The sequence below is a fragment of the Rutidosis leptorrhynchoides genome, chromosome 1 (assembly GCF_046630445.1).
Source record: "Rutidosis leptorrhynchoides isolate AG116_Rl617_1_P2 chromosome 1, CSIRO_AGI_Rlap_v1, whole genome shotgun sequence".
NCBI classification, from domain to species: Eukaryota; Viridiplantae; Streptophyta; class Magnoliopsida; order Asterales; family Asteraceae; genus Rutidosis; species Rutidosis leptorrhynchoides.
In genome coordinates this window covers 200335238-200360938 of record NC_092333.1, presented here as the reverse complement: position 1 = coordinate 200360938, position 25701 = coordinate 200335238, and positions in this window count along the sequence as shown.

Below are 25701 nucleotides of genomic sequence, written 5' to 3'. Positions count from 1 at the left end.
CAAAGGCTCCATTTAGCAAATCTTGAGGGCGGGTCTTCCAATATTTGCATCCCACAAATATCTATGAACCTTGGTAGCAACCTTGCCCCACATTCAGTCCGTGAATGTATACCAATCCAAGTTCATAATAGTCTAAACCTCACACTTGTTCCCACGAATGTGATCGACTACAGAATTTAGAATAATAACTTATTCATGGATAAAATATGCAAAATAGGAACATGACTCTAAATAAATTAATACCATAATTATATTAATGAGTTTGAATAGTTTCGTTCCGTTACAATACTTAAAACAGATCATGACCAATCACTAGAATATCGAAGCCCTAATGCACAAACATGTCCTGTATGTTTTGCTCCATGTAAGAGCTTCGTGAGAGGATCCGCTATGTCAAGATCCGTGTGAACTTTGCGAATACATATCTTTCCCTTTTCAACTTCATCCCTTATGTAGTTGAATCTCCGCTCAATGTGACGGGTCTTTTGGTGAGCACGAGGTTCTTTGATTTGAGCAATCGCACCCTCGTTGTCACAAAAGATCTCAAGAGGGTCCTGAATGGAAGGGACTACTCCTAAGTCGTCGATGAATTTCTTCATCCATGCAGCTTCCTGAGCTGCCAATGATGCGGCGATGTACTCCGACTCTGTAGTGGATAATGCAACAACATCCTGTTTTGAACTCTTCCAAGAGACCGCACCACTATTTAATGTGAAGACATAACCGGATTGTGATCGAGAATCATCTCGATCAGTTTGGAAACTCGCATCCACGTAACCTTTTACAGCGAGTTCCTCCTCACCAGACCCATATATTAGAAACATATCCTTAGTCCTCCTAAGGTATTTCAATATACTTTTAACAGCAATCCAATGACTGTTTCCTGGGTTATTCTGGTATCTACTTGTCAGGCTAAGAGAGCATGACACATCCGGTCTAGTGCATATCATTGCATACATGATTGACCCAATGGCAGACGCATATGGGACTTTATTCATTCTCTCCTGTTCATCTTTCGTGGTGGGGCACTGAGATGAACTGAGAAGTGTTCCCTTTTGAATAGGTACCAAACCTTTCTTAGAGTTCGCCATCTTGAACCTTTTCAAGATCTTTTCAATGTATGCACTTTGATTCAAACCTATCAGTTTCTTGGATCTATCCCTATAGATCCCAATCCCCAAAACGTATTGTGCTTCTCCAAGATCCTTAATGGAGAAGCATTTACTTAGCCAAGTTTTAACACCTTGCATTGCCGGAATATCATTTCCAAATAACAATATATCATCCACATATAGTACAAGGAACATGATAGTGCTCCCACTAGCTTTCTTGTATACACAAGCTTCATCACCATTTTTAATGAAGCCAAATTTCTTGGCCTCCTCATTAAATCGATGATTCCACATTCTAGATGCTTGTTTCAATCCGTAGATTGACTTCTTTAACTTGCATACCTTTTTAGGATATTTCGGATCAACAAAACCTTCAGGCTGAACCATATAGACATCTTCCTCAAGATGTCCATTTAGGAAAGCGGTCTTGACATCCATTTGCCATATTTCATAATCATAATGAGCAGCAATGGCAAGTAATATCCTAATAGACTTTAGCATTGCCACAGGCGAAAAAGTTTCATCATAGTCAACCCCTTGAGTTTGAGTGAAACCTTTTGCTACAAGTCTAGCTTTATATGTATCCAAGTTTCCATGTATGTCGGTTTTCATCTTGAAAAGCCATTTACAATCAACTAGCCTTGAGCCAGTAGGTTGTTCAACAAGTTCCCAAACTTGGTTTTCATACATGGATTGCATCTCAGCGTTCATGGCTTCCTGCCATTTATCCTTATCAGTCCTCGACAAAGCATCTTGGTAGTTTGTTGGTTCATCCAAATCAACCACATAGCAACCATCCATGAGAAACCCATATCTCTCAGGAGGATTACTAATCCTACTAGATTTGCGAACGTCTTGTGTATTTTGATCATCCATCTGATCACTCTCAACATTTTCATGTTGAGTGCTAGTGTCTGTAACATCCCGCATTTTTCCGTTAAATTATTTTAACGCCCGTCTTTTTTTCTTTTTAAATAATACCCTTCATATCTAGATTCGTATCCTTTGTTAAGTAACATTTTAAATATTCTCGTTATCGGATTTTTAATATCTCCCGTACTTCCGTGTAATTTAAAATATTCGTTTGGTTATTTCCCTCACCCGCTTTGAAACTAGAGGGACCAAACTTGGCAAGGGACCAAACCTTTGACTAGGTCAAAGAGGTCAAACCTCCCTCATCCATTCATTTATCTTTTTCTTTTCCATTTTTCTTTAATACTTCCACAAATCCTCTCAAAACCCAATTCATAAATTCATCATCCAAATTCAATCAAGGAAGCTTACAACTAAACAAAATACATATTTGGAATCCTCTCTTCATCCTCTTCAATTTGATACCAACTTCATCTCATTTGGGTAACTTTCTAAAATCACTAGATTTTGTGTTCTTGATGTTTTTAACTTATAAAAGTGTTAATTAGTGTCTATGGCTCAAGTCTAACACGAATATATGATTTATATGCTCGATCTCGTTGTTTTAGTGTAACTAGCATGAACTTGAATTTTGGTGTGTTGTTCTTGAATTTTGGATGATCATATATTGTTAGATGTTAAAAGTTGATGTTTTAATTGTGTTACTAGCATCACTAGCTTCAATTTGATGTGTAGGTTGCCTTAGAAAACTTCATGAACTTGATTATTGATTTTGGTGAATTTGAGTTAGGGTTTGATGAACTTGAAATGGACTTTTGATGCATTGAATGCCATGAATTATTATTGGTAAGTGTTTAGTTGGATTGTATGCTTGATTACCTTCGAAACGGCATATCATTCATGTAAATTGGTTGCCCGAATCATTGAATTGCATTTATGAACTTGTATGCGGTTAATGTTAAGCATTAGATGCGGTTTTGGTTGTTGTTAGTGATGAATTGCTTGATGAAATGTGCTTAGTTGTTTTCCTTGTCAAATTACCTTTCTAATGATATAGGTTATGCGTTTTAAGTGTTTTCGGTGCATGAAATGTGTTATATTGTATTTTGGTTCGTGACTTGGACCATTTTTCTGCAAACTGCAGGATTCCCAGGTATTGCGCGCCGCGCATATACCCGTGCGCTGCGCAGAATTAGAAATCCCAGATGTTTGCCTTCGTGGTTAAGTTCTGACCAGGATTTACACTTGGGTGCGCGCCGCGCAACCCATTGCGCGCCGCGCATACTGCCCAGCTCATTTTGTCTTTGTTTTTCATGTCACAAAAATGTTTCCCGCTTTACTATAACCCCGTTTACCATGAAACTTGACTATTATGCTCGTATATGACTTCTCATAATGAGAAAATTGTCGGACACCCGACCCGACCCCGTTCACCTTGACTTTGACCAAGTTTGACTTTTAGTCAAACTTAACCAAACAATTATACGATCGTTCTAACATGCTTAGTTACTTGTATCGTGCATGAAACTTGACTAATTGATTCACATGCTATATTAATCGAGTCGTAACGAGCCATAGGACTAATTGAACATCTTTGACCCTTCGTGACTATCGTTATTGATACAACCTAATTGTTTAGGTCGAGACTAGCATTGTTCTTTGCACGTTTACTTGTTGAAGTACTATTTCACTCTTGCAATCAAAGGTGAGATCATAGTCCCACTTTTACTCTTTTTGAACTTATATTTGGGATGAGAAAACATAAACGATTCTTTTGAACTAAGTGAACACAAGAACGGGAAAACAAACATTCTACATACGAGTTTAGAACAAAAATCCTCAATTCGATTATCATTAGTTACACTTGCCGGGTGTAAGCGAGAACTTATGTTATATGGCCATATGGGTTGACAACCCTCATCTCTGACGGTTCGCTACCGTCTACGGATGAAATATATTTTCGAGAATCAGTGTTTGTTCTAGCACTATGGAAGGGGTATACAATGGATGGAATGTTAAGCTTTGATAATTGGGTGCTCGTGAAACAAACTTTTGGAATGTATTACTATTATTTCTTTGATGCAAATCTTGTGGTTCACTTGTACTTACTTACTTAAACCTATGATTTCACCAACGTTTTCGTTGACAGATTTCTATGTTTTTCTCAGGTCTTGCACGATATGTGAAACATGCTTCCGCTTACTATTTGATACTTGCATCCGATGTCGAGTATACATGCATTTCATGGAGCGTCTTTTGACTTTACTTTAAACCGTGTCGCCTAGATTTCAATCGTACTTATAACGTTGTAACTTAACTTTTGGTTGAACAATTCTTGTAAACTTTGAAACAATCTTTATTTTGAAATGAAGGCGACATATTTTGGTCAAACGTTATCTTAAAGACTTATAATCAGGTAATGGGACCCACGTAGCCGACGCCGTCACTTGACGATTTGTCAGGGTCGCTACAGTGTCAGCCAATTGTGTATCATCTACTTGATCTTGAACCTCTTCAAGATCTATCTTCCTTTCACTATTTCCCTCCATTAGGAACTTAGTTTCAAGGAATTCAGCCTTTCGAGCAACAAATACATTTTGCTCGGTTGGATCATAGAAATAGTATCCCATATCATCCTTGGGATATCCTATGAAGATACACTTTGTGGATCGAGCATTCAACTTATTAGGGACGTAACGCTTAGGATAAGCTTCACATCCCCATACCTTTAAGTATGATAGAGATGGAGGTTTTCCAAACCACATCTCGTGAGGAGTTCGTTCCACTTTCTTGGTTGGGGCCATATTTAAAATACAAGCCGCGGAGCATAGACAATAACCCCAAAATGATAGAGGTAACGAGCTTCTAGCCATCATAGATCGAACCATATCCATTAGGGTTCGGTTCCTCCTTTCGGAAACTCCGTTAAGTTGTGGTGTCCCGGGTGGAGTAAGTTGTGAGATAATTCCACAACTCCTAAGATGATCTTGGAAAGCATCGCTTAGGTATTCACCTCCTCTATCGGTACGCAGTACCTTGATTGTCTTGTTGAGTTGATTTTGTACTTCGTTTTGATATTCCTTGAATGCCTCAAAAGTTTCGTCCTTATGTCTTAACAAGTAGACATATCCGAAACGACTGAAGTCATCAATGAATGTAACAAAGTATCTTTCACCATTCCTAGTCATGGGCTTAAAGGGTCCACACACATCTGAATGTATTAATCCCAATAAGTCTTTAGCCCTTTCATAGGTCCCTTTGAAAGGTGCTTTAGTCATTTTGCCTTGTAAACACGATTCACATACATCAAACGAGTCCATCTCATTTGATTTCAAAAGTCCATTCTTTTGAAGTGTATGCATTCGGTTCTTGTTTATGTGACCAAGGCGACAATGCCATAAGTAGGAATCACTCAAATCCCTTTTGAGTTTCTTGGTGTTCGTATGGAACATTGAGCTACTGCTTGAAGTGTCATTATGAACCAATTCATAAATACCATTCGAAGGCGAAGCCTTAAAATAGAACACATTATCTAAAGAAACATGGATATCATCATTAATGAAATTAAGATTAAAACCACATTGTTTCAAACGGGATACAGAAATAATGTTTCGAGATAAATCGGGTGCATACAAAACATTTTTCAAAATAAGCTCCAAACCACTTGGTAGCTTTAAAACAAAGTCTCCTTGAGCTTTCACTTGCACCCTTGCTCCATTTCCCATGAAGAGACTTGTCGTTCCCGCTTCTCGATCACTTCTTTTGAACCCCTGCAAAGAATTGCAAATATGAGTTCCACATCCTGTGTCTAATACCCATGTATTTGAAGAAGTAATACTAAGCTCAATGTATACCATATATACATCACCTGAGGTTTGCCCTGCATCCCTCTTTTCCTTCAACTCCTTAAGGTAGACCGGGCAGTTTCGTTTCCAGTGACCCATTTCACCGCAACCGAAGCACGGATCTTCCTTGGGGTTAGCTTTACCGGCAACCTTTTGCTTCTTGTTGTTGGTTGGGGTAACCATCTTCCCCTTTCCCTTGCCCTTGCCTTGGTAGGTGGGTCCTTTCCTCTTAGCCGCCTTTGGCTTAGAAGTGTTATGGTTTTTGGACCCGCCTTCATTGATCGTAAACACGGGTGAAGCCCTTTTTCCCATGCTTGCTTCTGCCGTCTTAAACATGGCATGTAATTCGCCAATGCTTTTATCCCAACCATTCATGTTATAGTTTAACACGAATGTGTCAAACCTCTTTGACAATGAGTTAAGGATAAGGTCCGTGGCTAATTCATTAGACACGTTGCAATTTAGACGGTTTGCTCGATCAATGAGGCTTTTCATCTTAAGGACATAAGATGAAACGGATTGGGTGTCGTCCATCCGACATGCATGAAGCGCTAGGACAGTTTCAAAGCGCTCGACACGAGCTTGTTGAAGGAACATCTCCTTCAATTGTGTGATCATGTCATATGCACTATGATGCTCGAAATCCTTTTGGAGTTCGGGTATCATAGTCCCAAGCATGAGGCAAGAAACTTGCAACGAATCGGTGCAATATTTCTCCCAATAAACCATGGCTTCCGTATCATCCTCGTCCGGTTGATCGGGAATGGGGTCTTCCAACACATACGCCCTGTCCTCAAGTTTGAGGACTATTCTAAGATTGCGGAACCAATCCATGAAGTTTGTATGGTTGAGTTTTTCCTTTTCGAGGATCGACCTCAACGATAGGTTGTTAAAGTTGATAGGTGCGTTTGGAATGTTGTTGTTGTTATTGGCGGCCATCTACAAAATTTAACAAAGTTGTTTAAGTATTAACTTTAATTTAACAATCAATACCCTTTAAATCCAATTGATATTTATTAAATTTTAGAATCCAACGGTAAACCAAATTTCGGTTAGGTGACCTTTATCCCGTCATTTGATTTAGCTAGGTAGTCATTATATGACAATTGCAATCCTTTTGCAACTTCTAAGTTATGGGATCATGCAATCCTTTTGCATGGCATATTATCCCATCAACGCCTATTTGTTCATCATGCTTCGGTGACCCTAAGTTCATGATTCCCAAATCAAGTCGTCCTACTTGTGCTAACGTGTAAATTCAACATACTAGTGGTTAGGTGACCTTTATCCCACAAGTGTGCGAAATTCACCCCAATCATATTAGTTTGCTCATAACGGTTAGGTGACCTTTATCCCATTAAGAGTTCCCTAATATTTTTAAGTGTTTGCACAAAAGGATGGCATTTAACTTGTTTGTCTTGTCGTTAAAAGGGATTTTAAGTTTTCGTTATTTCTAGTTTGAGAAAACATTTATGCCATACACCAACATGCATTTAGTGTATGGTACTTATGAAAATCCATTTTCATGTCATGTAATAATGCCAATTTTATTACTATGATATAAACCATTTTATATGTGCAATCCATTTCTAGTTCTTAATAACCATTTTTTAACGTCTTTTGCCATTTAAATTGTCGTTTTGCATGTCGTTAATAATGTCTAATTTAACCAATTAAATTGAAATTTTAGCTTGTTGTCAACTTGTGTGATTAACTTGTAGCATACAAACATACAATCCACATAATCATACAAAGCAACCACGCATGCAAAATCATATGTTCACAATCAAGCCATTTTGGTGGAAATTTGTTTAGCCGAAAACAAATGCCACCGGTAAAGGGGTTATAACACAAAGTAGGAGATTTTAAATCTCCCACTTAATCTTGCATCCAAATGCTTCTTCATGTGTTCTTCAAGTCTTCATCATCATCATCATTTTACAAAATATATCCTAATACATTTTGTCTAAAAAATGAAAATACAACCTAATCTATTTTACATACCAAATATAAAATAAATTACATAACCAAAATAATAATATTACAAACCAAATTGAATAAATATTATTACAAACCAAATGAATGAATAAAAAATTAACCAAACATGCATACATTCAAACATAAGGTCAAGGCTTGATTGTGAACTTGAACATACAATAAAATATGACCAAATTTCAAGTTCCAAACCCATTTAGAACTTGCTCAAATTCGGCCAAAAATGGAAACCCACCCAAACATATAATTTTTGCATTTTACTATCATGCATGTACATAAAGTATTTTAAGAATCATATTTCAACAACTTCGGCTCTAGATACCATTGTTGGGATTTAACAAGTTCAAAAACACTTAAAGTATTTTAAGAATCATATCAAGCGGAAGCAAGTTAATTACCATTTTAGAACATGTATATCTTTAACCTTTTAAAATTAAATCCCAAATAGGATCAAGTTGTGAAACATACTTACAAACTACAAGTAAGAGAAGAGTTTATACCTTCTCCAAGCTAGGTAGTGAGTGATGAAGTTGATGATGATGAATGGAGCCTCAAATGGATGAAACCTCAAGTTGTTATACCCCAAACTTATGAACCAACACCCTAGCTTTGGTTAGGATTTATGAACACTTGAATTTAGCTTGCAAAAAAAATTAAGAACCCTTGCTTCTCAAAAAAAGCCCACGGCCAGATTCAGCTTCAAGAGAGTTATTGTGCAGTTTTTTTTTTTTGCTATCTTTTGATGTATCGAATGCATGTGTGTGTTTACTACAAGTCTCTAGACCATGCTTATAGAGAATGGGAATTGTAATTGACCAAGAAAAGCATCTAAGCATGTGTACTAGAGTCCCCATGCCACTACATACAATTAAATAAAATGGTTTTTTTTTTTTATAAAATTTGATTTTATAAAATTGAATTTTATAAAATACATTTTATAAACTTACATTTTATTTATTATGTTTACATTATTTATAAAACTTATTTTATAAAATGTAACATAATTAATTAATTATTTACCTATAAATAATTAAATCCATATCATATAAATTATTCCATAATTTATATATATATACATATACATCAAGTAAGAATTTTAGAAAGCCATTTTCTTTAAAATTCAAGTGTCGCGTATTTAATCAATGATCCAATCGTTAAGATCAAATACGAATAAGGTGTTGGCAAGCTTGTTATTAGGTATGACCCGACTTGGATCAAAACATATCAGCCACGTTAATTTAATATGTCTCTCGGGCATATGAAATACCTTCATAGACCCCGTAAGGGTCGAGTGTTGAGACTCGGTGGTAGTGCTGGGAGTTGCATAACACTGCGTCAAGTGCCTCTTTATACCTACTAGTGAAATGCTTCACTCCGATGGTGTCGTTACTTTGTACTTGGGTATTGGCGAGGAACCCAAGGATACTTCTGTGGTTAATTGTGAAGTTTAGCGGGCGTTAGTGACTTGACTAGTTTGAACGTCGAGGTTCGAGTACCTTATAGTAAGTCCGCGAAGAATTGTTTAGTATGACCAACGTCGAGACCACTCATATTTGTTGTGGAATGTTAAAATTCTGCAAGATGTTATCATCTTCGCTGTGCAAGTGAGAGGCTAAAACCCTAAGTGGGGGAGTATGTACCCGGAGGGTACGATATTGCCTCGGTTTGGTAGGCGTGTTCGAGCGGTTTGTTGGAAGTCATCCCGTTTGATGAGCGAACTCGGGACGTAGAGTGTTGATTTTGATTGTCTCGTGTAGATATATGTTAGTGGAGAACGCGTTCAAGAGTGAGTTCTCTAGAGTATTGAGGACTTGTACGTGTGAGAAGTGACAAGATCATCCTTAATGGACGATCGAAACGATGTTCACGGGGTAATGTTGGACGAGTGGTGATCCGTGTAAGGTTGCATCTCGGTTGGAGTACAGAAGAGTGTGCGGGAAATTCCATCACCGTGTGCGTGGTGTGGATGACTCAAATTAGTTGACGGTTAGCGAGGATACTCTGAGTTGTAAATTAGAGTGCACCAAAGAATCATGGAGGATAGTTGTTTGATTGAAACGTTGCGTGGCGATAAAGTGTGATCGAAAGGAGGCAATGGAGGCATCAAAACGTTCGGGGTTGTGAGAGAACTCGAAAAGTTGAGGAAGGCGTGCGTTTCTTATTCGGGATAAGGTTTAGATCGCGAGGGCGCGATCCAGTTTAAGTGAGGGAGAGTTGTAACATCACAAAATTGGTCCCAGGTTCGAGCCGAGCCGCGCCGCGGGCCCTTGAGCCACGCCGCGGCCTAATACATGAACTGATGGTGATTTCTTTTAAAATGGTCGATGTGGTTTTTCAGCTTTAAGCCGTGCCACGAGCCATTGAGCCGCGCCGCGGCCAATAACTGCAGTTGATGCTGAACATCATTTTTAAATGGGGTTAAATGAGGGGCAAAAATGGTGTTTCGCATATGGACGGGATTTTGGCCTCGAATCTGATCCTAACCTTATCCCAAACTCATTTTCTCCCATTTTCTTCTCATTCACTCCCATCAACCCTAGAGAGAGAAAGAGGTTCTAGAGAGAGAATTGGGGATTTGGAGAAAAAGAAGAGTGATTTAGGTCGGGTCTCAAGAGTTAAAGCTGATCACCTCATTCATGGCTATGTTGTGGTAGTGTTGGTAAGTTCTAACTCCAAATTTCATTGTTTGATTTGATATTCAAAGTTAGGGTTTCAACTTGATTGACAAAATTACTGAAATAGTCCATGTGGTTTGTACCAAAATGCTGATTTAGTCCCCGTGGTTTTTTTGATGGATTTCGTCCTCTTAGTTTGTAAATGGTGCTGATTTCGTCCCTCTGACCGACGGACATTAAAAAATTCCGTTAACTCTAGTCACATGCCACACACATAAGGGTAAATTCATCATTTTCATAATTTTTTTTTCCTTTTTATCTTTTAATTTCATCACTTGTATATACCCCGTACATATAAACATCCAAATGTTTTCATCACCACCACATGTTCATACCCATCACCCTCCATCTTCATCACCACCACACCACCACCAACTCCACCATCCTCTACCACCCTCAAGATTCATCACCGAAATGTTTCATCTCAAAAACCACCTCATCTGCGGTTCATCTCCACCACCAGATCTGCTGGAAAAAACCTCCGGTATTGAGTTTTCCGACGAGAAACTATAACCCGCCGCAAGATCTGATGCAGATAGAAGAAAATCATTTCCGGAGGCACGATTGCAGGTGGTTTTCATTATTAGATATAATTGATGGGTCTCGTTTTTGGTTTCTCGAATTGAATTAACGATTGCATTTTCATTTTTTTAGATTCGAACGATGAAGAGATGATAGAAATCCGATTCAGGTAATTGAATCTCAATTTTATTTTTGATTTTTTAAGATGAAAAAATGAATAATGAATGTAATCTGATTTGGAAACGGATATTGTTTCTAAATTTTGTAATGCTTTTTATTTTCTGTTAATTTATGAAATGGAAATGGATCTGTTTACCTCAATGTTTGAATTCAAGTTGAGATTATCTTTCAAGTGTGTTAATGAATGTGTTTTTATGTTTATTTTGATTATATAAAAGAATTAGATTAGATATGATGTTGTATTGAACTGGGTTTAATTATGTGATTAATTTGGGTGGACTGGGCTCGTCAATGGGTTAGTTTAAATTATCTAGACCATTAACACTGAAATGAAATTATGTTGCTATATCTGAAATTAAATTTATTGATTGGTTTGAAGAATATGAATAGATTTTGAAGAATTTGATTGTGGGTTTGTGTTTATTAATTAGAGTGTTTGATTTTATTAATTAGAGTGTTTGGTGGGTTTGATTTTACCACGTTGATTAAAGTGTTTGAAGAAAATGGAAAAAAATAGGTTTTGTTCATCTTTTTTGGGATAAAGATGAATGTGAGGAAAGAGACAACCTAAAATGACAGTTTTTCCCTCATGTGTGTGGCATGTGATTGGATTTAACGGATTTTTTTAACGGATGTCGGTCAGAGGGACGAAATCAGCAATATTTACAAACCACGAGGATGAAATACATCAAAAAAGCACAGGGACTAAATTAGCATTTTGATACAAACCACAGGGTCGATTTCAGCAATTTTGTCAACTTGATTTGTCGAGAAACCCATTTAAACTCATGAAGTGAGTTTATTGGTGCAAGTAATCGGGTTTAAAATTATTGTTGGTGGGTTTTGGGTTGGTGAACGAATTGGCCATGATTAGGGCTTATAAATGGTGTATAATCACTAGTCTTAGTGATTATAGAAGTGTTAGAAACCATATTGGGTGTATTTTGGTTGACTAATTTTGAAATCGGTCAAAATTAGGGTTTAGGTGTCATTTTGGGTAAGATAAGTATTTAACACTTCTGTTTTGGTTTAATTGGTGTATTAGGACCATTCTCACTTGTGTTAGTGATTATTGGTTAGTTTGAACGCGGTTTGTGCCTGGAAGTTGTCACGACCCTACTTTTTTCGTTATCTTTTACCGTTTATTATTTAACGCCCGTTAATTGTTATTCGTGCCACATCATTTCTATGACCTACATTATTATTTTTGTAATAATATATTAATTAATATGTGTTATGTGAATATTTGTATTCATATTTAAAGTTGTATGTTTCTACTTGTCGTGGATTTCTATCCGGCGAATCTTTTCGGTTTTTAAACCAACGGTCAAACTTTTGGGATTTTTAAATCTAAATTATTTTAAATATAATATTTTGATGTCATATGATTATATATAGTGTATATATATTTTATTCGTCGCGTATTTGTTATCTCTCCGAAGAATTAATTGCGTAGTAGCGTTTTCGCGTTTCGGACTTCGATCGGGCGTTCGGGCCACAAGCTAATTAACTTTTTACCATTTTGGTCTATTGGGGCCCACCTCCATACCATTTTTGGCCTGATCAATGGTGGTAGTCGACGACTCAAAAGAGGAGAAGAGGGAGAGGAGAATACTTGAGAGAAAAATTAGGTTTTTGAGAAAGTGGTTAAATGAAATTACAAAAATAAAAAATTGGGAAAAATGAATGCCTGATCACTTTTCCCAATTTTTTCATAATGTTAAAAAGTCTTTAAGATCGTATGAAGCTTTGTTAGTATGGTGAAGATATGTATGCTATTGTTTACGTATGAGTAAACGAATATGTTTTTTGGGTTTATGAGCTATGTATTTATAGGCTCACGAATTAGGGTTTCGATAGAATCTCTTCCCTAATTAACTACCATCTTATCCCAACTAACTTTCATTATTTAAGGAATTAAATCCGAATTGATTATACTGCACATTCTTCTAGAATATACTGGACCCTTATGCAAGTGTTCGAAACTCGCATCAGATGGCAATTTGTGTGCGGTTCAGGGCTTTGGATGCGTAATCCGCATAGTCTTGCGGATATGCGTATCTTTAAGTCCCCCCAGTTTGATGTTATATACAATGAAAATTAGTGTATGACGTCAAACTAGTAAGAAAATGTACACATAATGAACCACAACAACACCTTTGAACCAAATTAGCATGCTTAATAATTCCGCTAAAAATCTTAGTAGGATTTCAAATGTAACCGGACAGTGCATAAGATTCATTAAATATATATGCGTAACCGGATACTGTATTAGCATTAAATGCAATGTACGCGTGCAGTCACCAAACTATCTTTTCGGCTGCATTTACTGCACCCGAGGTGACAACTGTCACTGTTTACCGAAAAGGTAATGATTGTAATTATGCAACCGCCTGTTGATGCTAACGCGTACCGGATATCTTAACAAAGTGTTTAGCTTAAGATTAATACATGTGTACGGCTACCATTATACCCTTGTTACTTTTTGACTCCCATATTTTCTCTATAAATAGGATTTTGGCTTTTTCGTATCTCACAATCTTTTCCCTTTTAAATCATTCAACCCTTTTCATCTTCTCTGCAAAAACCTGTTCTTGATTGTAAAAAAGGTATATTTCATACTCTTATACTTTGCATTATACGATGTAACTCTAGTTACATTTTTTTTATGTATCATTCATATGTTGTTCTGATTTTGACATTGTAGATGAAGTTGGAATCTTACGCACCCATTCCTACCACTGACTCCGGTAGCCATTCCAGTTCGTCGGTCAGTCATTCAGACACAGTACCTTCACTATACCAAACTCCTGATACCAGAATCTTGGGTAACCACAAAAGGTTACATGATGAAGGTATTTGCTGGTTGCATGTTGGTTAATAACCTAAACGATAAAATTAAGATAATTAATCAAAGAATATGTTTTGATGATGACACACACATATGCATAAGTGATGACTGACACCTTAACATAAAACACGCAAGGTCACTAATCCATAATTTATCTTGCAAATGACCAAGTCAAACATAGGATAAAGAATGAAATTAAAAGTTCAGCTAAACACACGGTCGAGGTACGGTTGACCGCATAGTCAACCGTGAAACCCCAAACTGAATTGAACGCAGTTTTATGAAAACAAGTTGCACGGTCGACACCACGGTCAACCGCAGTGCGACCGCACTTTTCTCTGTTACTGTTTTTGACCAAATAAAGTTTGAATAGTTCCCGACATCTATAATTCATGAAACATTTCTCAACATGCTTAGAATAGATGCCTTCTCCATACTCAATTGAGTTTTGGTCATAAAAACACTAATTATGATTAATTATGCCTAATGACATCTTAATGACAAATTAACCAAGATTAGGCATAACACATAAGTGTTAATCCACAACTTGTGATCTTAATTCTTATCTAGATATCCTTAGTATGATCATCAAGTACCAACACACTTAAGCCAATGTCACTAGAACAATAATTGTTATTAGAAATGACTTAGTGATAAATTAAGGCTAAATAAGGAACAATGCTCTCAAGGTTAAACTAGTAATGACTTGTAATCCTAAAATATACTTAGATACATTTAGGATGGTTACCAAGCCCCAACTAGAGATTGCTCTTCCCTTGTGCATGTGTTGGACATTAATGTGTGCTTATACATTAATTAAGCAATATGTTATATTGCAATTAAATTTGTTAAGAGCTTAAATTATAAGTTGAGTAAGTATCTCTATGTTTGATTTTAAAATAACTATCTCTTGCTATGTGAGTATTACTTGCTACTTGTCAATATGACTAATACTCATAAAATTGTCAACTTGACTAATATGTTTGTCATGTGCTCATTAGTTAGGATTCAAGTAACTAACCTACTCCAATACATTAAGTGCAAAGTGGTTCACAATGTAACTACGGTCAATTATCTATTTGGTCTAGTCTAAGTAACTAAGTGTGATTGCTTATTCAAGTATGGCTTAACCTTAATGTCTCTACATACTCCATGATTATCTTATAGAGACATTATTCAATTAATCCCTAACTAAACTCAATTGAAACATGACTTGTGATTAATTGGCACTAGGATGTTAATGATATACTGACTAGCCTTTAGAATTGAACCAAGAGCATTAAAGTGACTAACTAAGTCTTAACCAAACTGAGATTTCCCAAAATATCAATCAAGACACTTCTCCAAGAATGTTGGGTTTGCCACTTTTGGAATGATTAGTCACTTTCATGCAATAAGACCAAATCTCACACACTTAATGCATATAGTACTTCTATAGGATGTTTGGTTTCTTTTGAAGGTGCTAGAAGGAGTAAAGGTGCCAAAATGTGGTGTGCAAATTTGAGTCAAATGGCTATACACAGGATACCAAATTTGGACTGGAGCACGCACGGTCGCACCACGGTCGACCGTGCTGGCAACCGTGTGTCAATGGCTATTTTTTGAATCTCACTATAAAAGGCAAACATTTAAGTGCATTTGAAGCTGACCCTCTTGCATATTTCAAAGGCATATTTCTAGAGATCACAAGGGCTCTAATTACTACTCAAATGTGATCAAGCAAGAGAAGATTCTATAATCTTAGAGATATAGAATTTGATTGTTGTAAACTTACTAATCAAAATCATTAATCGTGTGAGTTTACTTATTGTGATGTATATCCTAGTATTGTGTTAGGATCATCATTGCAAAGTGTATAAGTCTTGTAACTTCAATTAGTAGAAGCATAGGCTAGCTTAGTGATCTACTTCCTTAAAGGGACTTAGGAAGTTGATTAATCTTATTTGGAGATTAATACTTGTCCAAGGTGAAGACAAGTTGATCTAGGTTAGATTTGATCTTTCAAAGGGATAGAAAGATTAGGTTTGTTCTCTACCAAAGAAGTTGAAGGCTTGTAAATCGGATCTCCACCGGATTTGGAGAAAAGTGCTTAGTGAAGCAACAAATCCCGATTAGTGTAATCGGGGAGTGGATTAAGGTGGATTAGTTAAAATCTACCCGAACCACTATAAATCCTTGTGTCTATATTCTTTACATTATTTCATTTATCATTTTCAACATATACACTACACACATCAAGTTTGAGTTGCATTGGTTAATCAAAGTTAATCAAATTGGTGATCAATCGAAAAAGTATTAAAACGTATTAAGTAACTATTCACCCCCTAGTTACTTACAGTATTGATTTCGACCATCTGACTTTTTATTGTATATTGACTTTAAGTTTTTATACCCCATGTTTATCGTATTTGCAGGTCCAAGTGGTGTATCCCATCACTCCAAGCGTGTATGCTCGAATCCTGATGATTCATCTTTACTGATTCCGAACGCGAATGAGTTCATATAGGTTCCTCTTCCAGTGTTTGCATAACAGTTCTCTTTTTTTACAATCATGTGCCCCTCAGTAGTTAATGCAGAAATTCTCAGTGCTTTCACCTTCTGAAGAACTTTACATGGATACGCAATCGACGCTGTTTAATTTTGCCAAGGATCTTAATCGTTTGCAACTTAAATCTGCTGCGCTTGCTCATCCACCACCGCCTTCATCAACAGAATCGTCCAAGATAAATGCCTTGCAAGAGGACAATGCAAAGCTAACTGCCCAACTTGCGGTTGCCGTAACCGCGCACGTGCAGGCAGAAGAGCGGATCAATGTGCTGATGTTTAAAAGGTAGCAAGAGGAGGATCAGCATGTTGCTGAAAAAAGGTTTATGAAGTCTGAGATTGCGTCACTGTCTGCGAAATTGAAGGAAGCAGAGGGCCATGTCGTGTTAATAAACGAAAGCTTCATCGACTGGATTTCAGCCCAAAAATCGTGGGGTGCCAAGCATGGTGCTATAAAGGCGGAGTATGACATCCTCCGACGGGGTCTTCCAACTATAATCCAGCATGCGCTTTACTGTAAAGTGGTCGAGTAGCGTTTTGGCGCAGCTATGGTTGCTGCTCATGCTTATGAGCGTACCCTCTTTTGGAATGTCATCTGGCGTGAAATGTTCGTACCTCCCGTGATTCCCCCAAATGTTGCTGAGCTGCTCACTAATGGAGCCAAGGAAAATGTGAAGAAGCTTGTGCCTAACTTCAACAAATCCTGATCCCCCGTCTACAATTTCTCATCAATGCTCCTACCATCTCTGCGCAGGAGATAATCAACGACAAACTCGACTGAGTTTGTTATGCTACCCATGATGGATATTATCTATCCATGCTTGGGTGGCATTTTTTACTAGTGAGGGATAGGCCTTTCAATCTTGGAGGTTTCGCATCCCTATATTATATTTTTATTTTATGTTTAAAGAAGGGTATGCATCTGATCGCTGCGTGTGAGGATGGTATACTCTCCTTAGTGTAGGGAAAACATTCCAGCCAATGCCACCTCTTTTTTATTTTTTATATTAGAATATATTAGGTCAAATTTTGGTACATGTCCTACTTTTATGCTAAGCGGTTGACTTTATATCTTCTAACTGTAATTTGTTAGCTTTGATTGAATATAATTCGATATCTCTTTTGGTTAAAGTGCAATTTATTGCATTTTTATGAAATCACTATGGCGGTTATAATGATTCTCCACAATTTTATGCATTCAATAACTCTTAATTAGAATAAATGCCATGACTTCATGATGGGAGCAACCCTTCAATCATTTCATGATCGTTTTATTCATGCGCTAACAATCCAATGTTATACGTAAAAGGAAGCAAACCAATGCTTATAAGTTTATACTCAAGACTTTTATAAAAAATTTTATAAGTATGTACGCATATACAATCCAATGTAATTTACCCGTACTATAGATAAACCAATGTCTACACTCAAGAGTCTTCTGCCCACGCCAATGTCCGGGTTATTTAAACAAGTAAACCAAACTTGTGTTTTATAGTCTAGACTGTGCAAGTCTTCGTCTTACGCGGTGTACGAGCGTTTGAAACAAACCAATGTTTTACTACTGTCACCATTAAAAATAGTACTAGTAACCAAACTAAACTATGCCACTTAAGACTCGGAGTGTGTCCCTGTGCAGCTTAAAGGGCATGCAATCAATAAATGTAAAAATGCACAAGTTATTGGCTTAAATTACATGATTCAATTTATTTCAACATATCACTTGACCAACACTTAGTTGTCATGTTTTACAATGGAAAATAAAAATTTACATAATAAAAACTTTAAACAGTTATCTAGGGTGATCAATCCCTCTGTAGTTTTTTCATATGTAGCACCGTTTTAGTGTTTGCGCATGCCTGGTGTGTTTTATTGCTTGTCCATCTAAACTTGCTAGTCGATACGCCCCTGTATCGCTTACGCCAATAACCTTGTATGGTCCTTCCCATTTAGGTCCGAGTTTACCCATATCCTCTGCTCTGCTTGCTTCGTTTTTCACCACACCAAGTCATCCAATTGGAAAGATAATGGTTGCACGCGCTTATTATAGAAGCTTGCGATTCTTTGTTTGTTGATTGCTTCTTTTATGGCCGCCATTTCCCTGCGCTCTTCAACTAAGTTTAGATTTACACGCAGTTCTTTGTTATTGCTACTTTCATCGAAGGAAGCTATGCGCATAGTTGGCACATTTATTTCGGCGGGTATTACAGGCTCGGACCCGTACACCAAACTGAAAGGTGTTTCATTGGTTGCGCCTTTTAGAGTTGTGCGGTGTGCCCATAGTACATTCGGAAGTTCATCTATTCAAACCCTTCGGCACAATCCAAGCCTTGCTTTAATTCCTAACACGATGTCGCAATCTGTGACCTCACACTGACCATTCGCCTGGGGGTGTGCACCTGATGTGAATGTTTACTTTATGTTCAGCTCTTGGCACCAGTCGCTGAATGGATTACCTTCAAACTGTGTAGCATTGTCACTCACTGTTTCATTTGGTATCCCAAACCGACAGACAATATTTTCCCATACAAAATTTCGGATTTGCTTGGCCGAAATTGTTTTCAACGGTTTAGCTTCTACCCATTTTGTAAAATAATCAATGGCCACTACCAAAAACTTTACACCTCCTAGTCCTGCGAGGAGCGGCCCCACTATGTCAATTGCCCATTTGCAGAATGGCCATGGAGACACGACCGGTATCATTGAATGTCGCGAAGCCTTGCTTAACGGTGCGTGAAGTTGACACGACTAACATTTGCGTATCACTTCTGCAGCATCTCTGTACATTGATGGCCAATAGTATCCGAGCCGCATTATTTTGGACGTAACTGTCTTGTGTCCCGAGTGCAAAGCTCACATTCCCTCGTGCACTTCCCGTATGATCGACTATGCTTGAGTTTGATTAAGACACCAATGAGATCCCAGGAAAGACTTTCTATATAGAATTCCTTTGTCTAACAAATACATTGGGGCTTTCATGTCAATCTTTCTTACTTCTATTGAATCTATCGACAATGTACCTTTGTTCAGAAATTCTACTATCGGTGTCATCCAACTCTGCTTCTCTTTTTCAACTGCGGCAAATACACCGTCTGGCTCGATGGATTTTACCTTCACTTCCTCGACCCAGATTTATTTCTTAAAATGGCTGAATGTTAAGGCGGCTAACTTACTAAGCGCATCCGCTTTTTTATTCAACGTCCTTGAAACCCGAGTTATCTGGAATAAATTGAAGTCTACCGTGAGCTCTTGCACAAGTTTCAAGTACTTTTGTATCGATTCAACATGTGCTTCAAATATCCCGTTGAATTGGTTTGCAACTAACTGCGAATCAACATATACTAACATCTCTTTTACCTCCCGATATTTTGCTACCCGCATTCCGGATAACAACGCTTCATACTCAGCTTCATTGTTTGTTACAGGGAAGCTAAAGCAAAGCGCGAAGGTATATTCTTCTCCTTCTGGACTTTTTAGGACTCTTCATGCCCATGCGCCTTCGGGACCACAAGCCCCATATGTGTGCATTTCCCACAGCTGTTCGGGCGGAGGTGGTATTTCTTTTGATTCATGCGAGATATCGATATCTCCAGCTGTTTCAGCCAGATAATCTGCTAGGACTTTCCCTTTTACCGCACTTCTTATTGAGAAGTTTATCTCATGCTCACCTAGTTCAATAGCCCATTTGGCCATGCGACCAGAATTTTCTGGTTTATATAGCACCTGCTCAACAAGTATCAGTGAATGTAAACTTGCTAGAATTTATCAAGCAATTTTAAGTTTTTTGACAATACGTTATTTTTTGTTATACCTGCTTTAATGGCTGGTCTGTTAGGACCATTATTGGATGCGCTTAGAAATATCTCCTTAAGCGTCTAGCCGTATGGACGAGCGCATAAACCAGTTTTTCAATTGAAGTGTAGTTTAATTCGCTTCCTGTTAAAGCTTTGCTAACAAAATATACAGGCATTTGTACCTGTCTGCACAACATAATCATATAATTTTAAATGTCTACTGATTAAAAATTGGCTATTTTTAAGTTTATAGTGCGTACCTGTCCCCTGTCCGTTATCAATACTGAACTTATCGCTTCTTTTGATGCTGCTAAGTATAGTATCAATGTTTCTTCCGCAATCGGCGCAGTCATTGTCGGCAACTCTTTTAACAACTTTTTCATTTCCTGAAACGCCACTTCTGCTTCCTCTGTCCACTTGAAATCTGTATTCTTTAAGCAATTCTTTAATGTCCTGAAAAAGGGGAGCGATCGCTCTGCGGATTTTGATAAGAACCTTGTTAATGCCGCCAATTTACCCGTTAAACTTTGCGCTTCTTTTTTATTTTTGGGTGACGACATGTTTTTGATTGCCTCTATTTTTTTTTTTGATTTGCGCGTATCTCACGCTCAGTTATTATATGACCAAGAAAATTTCCTTCCTCTTCTCCAAAACTGCACTTCGACCGGTGGAGCTTCATATTTATCTTTCTCAACGATGCAAACATTTCTAATATATTTTCCAACAAACCTTGTTCTGTTGTGCTTTTTATCACCAAATCATCAACATATGCTTCTAAATTTCTGCCAATCTGACCTTTGAAAGCCTCGTCTATTACGCGTTGGTATGTTTCTCCGGCATTTTTTAGACCAAATGGCATCTTGGTATAGCAGTATATGCCCTGGTTTGTGTGAAATGCAGTTTTATCCTCATCGTCTGCTGTCATCTGTATCTGATGATATCCTTTGTACGCATCCAGAAAACATTTATATCGGAAGCCAGCTAGCGACTCAACTTTCCAGTCTATTTCTGGTAGAGGATAATTGTCCTTGGGACATGCTTTATTAATGTCCGTGAAGTCAACACACATGCGCCAAGGCCCATCAGGCTTTTTTACCAGTACTGGGTTTTCTACCCACGTTTGGTACCTAAATTCTCATAATATGTTTGCTTAGACCAACTTGTCGACTTCTGCCTTCATCTATTCGCTTCTTTCCGGTGCCATACCGCGTTTCTTTTGTCGCACTGGCGTCAAACTTGGATTTACATTAAGTTTATGCTCAGGAATTTATCTTGGTACGCCAGTCATGTCCGCTTCTTTCCATGCAAAGACATCCGTATTAGAAGCTAATATGTTGCGAAGCTTAAACTTTGTCTCATCGGACAATCCTCCGCCGATTTTAATTTTTTGCTATGGATACCGCGGGTATGTGATAATCATGTAGCTTCAAAGCTGTTCTAACTCACTTGGCTATTTTTCTGCTTGTTCTACAGCTGCGACACTTGCATCTTGTTTTTCTGACCTTATCGTTGCAATTCCTAATGGTTTTGGGAATTTGATTAGGCCATGCACTGAGGAAGGCATAGCCGCCACCTTTTGCAAAGTTGTGCGTCTTAAAAGCGCATTATATTTTGAGTAAGACCTTACTAGTGCAAATTCTACTATTGTACTTCTTACTAACTCCGTATCATCATCATCTACCAGCTCTAGCTCTAATTCAATGATCCCAATTGGCCATGCAGACTCGACAGAAAATCCTGATAATATGGTGCTAGGAGCTACTAGCTTGGCTCACACCGCTCCTGGCAGCTAGCGAAAACAATGTTCGTACATTATATCATCACCGCAGCCGGTGTCTATATGCAATCGCTTTATGATGTACCCGCAGCTTTTAACGCGTCCTTTAATTCTGATGGGCTCATCTGAGGGCTCCTGTGCTATGTCCGAGAACATGATGTGAGTGTTTTACCACTCTTCAGATACTTCTAACTTGTGTCTCTGGTTTGCTCGTCCGCTGGTTACCATATTAATGGTTTTATCCGTTTCCCTTCCATCATTCTTCTTTTGCCACGGATATTCTTTTTCTCCCTTCGGCTTCTCACTTGATGCTTTTCCACTTTTCTTCAAGTGTTGCAATCTTCCTCTTTTAAGTTCAGCAACTACCTTTTCGATTAGATACCAACATTTGTTGGTTTCATGACCATAATCATCATGAAAATCGCAAAATTTGCTTTTGTCTCTGTTCCCATATTTTGACAAAGGTACTGGGGGATCGAAGCTTTTGCATACTGCCTCTGTAGCTAAAATTTCCTTTGGTGTTTTTGTGAGGTCTTTTATTAATGCAACATTATCGGCGTGGTTGCTTTTAAACCTCTGACTTCCACCCCCTTTGTTGTTATTAAACTTGCGATATTTATCACTATTGTAGTTACCACTTCTGGGTGGCCCGTTACTACCATAGCGTTTGCCAGACTCTGATCCTCTTCCCTGATTCGATAGTAATCATCATCGATATCTGTGACGACCCGAAAATTTCTGACTAAATTTAAACTTTATCTTTATATTATTCTGATATGATAAGCAATGTTTGTTAAGTTAAATCTCAAGGATTTTAAACTATGTTTATACATTCATTTAAACCTCGACCAAATTCCAATGATTCACGAACCATTAAATGAACATATATGAATATGTATGTATATGTGTATATGTTATAAATTGAAAATGTCAACAAAGTATTTAAAAGTATAATGCTTTATATGAACATATTTGTTTCAATATGATTATCGACGAAATTAAAAAAAATATATTAAATGATTGAATTATCAGAAACATTGAATTATGATTACAAGTCTCTGTTGAGAGGTCCACTATTATTTGAGAAATCTATTCCTCTTAACGATATTCGGAATAATTTGTAAAGCTATTTATAAATAAAAATAAAAAGTGTCATTTACGAAAGTTAGACAAAAGCTAGTGGAGAATTGGTTTCCATAATATTCTATTAATCTATTTTCAAACGTACAAAAACGTTTTCAGTTTAAAAAAAAGAAACTTTATTATTAAACTTTTATAAATATCTAGAATCACTTTTGACAACTCATTACTTAACCAGTATAATAAATATAACGATATTTATATTTTTTTCATTAAATATATATAACGATTTAAATTAATATTATATATATTTATACGCGTATTATACATACATAGTTTTTATACTTTTACTATACTTTAACTTTACCTTTACTTTACTTTTACTTTACTTTAACTTTAATAATTCACTTTAATAATTCATACTTTAATAATTCATACTTTAATAATTCACTTTAATAATTCATACTTTAATAATTCACTTTAATAATTCATACTTTAATAATTCACTTTAATAATTCATACTTTAATAATTCACTTTAATAATTCATACTTTAATAATTCACTTTAATAATTCAAAAATCTATTATAAATAGAATTCAATAGGTTTCATTATTTCATAGAAACTTGAAAATATATTTCTCTAAACTCTCTCAATCGATTTACATATATATATATATATATATATATATTTGCTCTGTATTATTTCAAGATATTATTAGTATACATAAAATATTACGACGGAGTGATGTCCGAGTGATTTCAAAATAGTTTTTTGAATGAGTCGAAGCTAAGGAAATTATGGGTTATAGCTATGGAAGTGATGGGTATGGTTCATGGGTATGCTCGTGAGGTCAATCTAGTGTTTATCATCTCCGTTGCGTCTACGTACTTTCCTGCAATATTGAATCTCAATATTGATTCGTTCGTGAATCCGAGGCCAACCTTGCACTTGTTAAATGACGTTATATGTATTTTTACTACGAAATACAGTATGGTGAGTTTCATTTGCTCCCTTTTATATATATTTTTGGGACTGAGAATACATGCGCTGTTTTTATAAATGTTTTACGAAATAGGCACAAGTACTAAAACTAATTCTATGTGGGTTTAAACCAGAAATATACCCTTAGCTTGGTATCATTAAACTACTTGTCTATGTACGGTAGGCGCGAATCCTAAAGATAGATCTATTGGGCCTGACAAACCCCATCCTGACTATGGGATGCTTTAGTACTTCGAGGTTATTTTAAACACACCTGATCTGGTGTACTTCAGAGGGTAAAACATGAACGTTAATGCTTGTTACCGGGTGCCTACAACTTATAGAATAATTTTATACACTTGCGAGTGTACATATATTTATAAACGGAAATCTTGTGGTCTATTAATATATTGAAATGATTGTTATGATAAACCTATGAACTCACCAACCTTTTGGTTGACACTTTAAAGCATGTTTATTCTCAGGTATTAAAGAAATCTTCCGCTGTGCATTAACTCATTTTAAGGATATTACTTGGAGTCATTCATGGCATATTTTGAAAGACATTGCATTCAAGTCATTGAGTTCATCAAGATTATTATTAAGTCAATTATAGTTGGATGTATTATGAAATGGTGTGCATACCGTCAATTTTTGTTGTAAAGAAAATTTGTCTTTTAAAAACGAATGCAATGTTTGTAAAATGTATCATATAGAGGTCAAATACCTAGCGATGTAATCAACTATTGTGAATCGTTTATAATGTATATGAACGGGTCCTTTCAGTTGGTATCAGAGCGGTGGTCTTAGCGAACCAGGTCTGCATTAGTGTGTCTAACTGATAGTCGTTAGGATGCATTAGTGAGTCTGGACTTCGACCGTGTCTGCATTTCAAAAGTTTTGCTCATCATTCTTGTCGAAAATTACCTGCTTATCATTCTTAGTCTAGACACATCTTATTGCATTGATTGCATGAATAGTGTATAGACAAAATTCATATCTTAGCGTATCTGCTAATTCATATCTTAGCGTATCTGTTACTGTAAACTTTGCCTGACATATTCCGTAAATTCCTCCGTAATCTACGAAACCTTTTGCTCTATATAATTAGAATACCACCCGATAGCCGGAAAATCATTTCATATCCAAAAATTCTTTATTCAATCGTACGAAATGGAATTCGTCATTAGTTAAAGTCCCTCGGATTCCGAAATGGAATCCCACTCAAGTTCCGAAAGCAGTGTGACCGGAATGGATCAACCAATTAGTCATCATCTATTCTGGATGAATTGGGGATGGGTTCGTAGCCTCCTTAATCATTGGAGACAAGAAGAAGGTGATCCCTTCCATCCACCACATTGCCCTCTTGGCAATGAACCTGAAGCACTTACCGGCGAACCTGTCCGAAACACCATTTTCTCTCTCATTTCCAGAGTATCTCGTCATAATTGTATACTACACCAAATTCTAGATC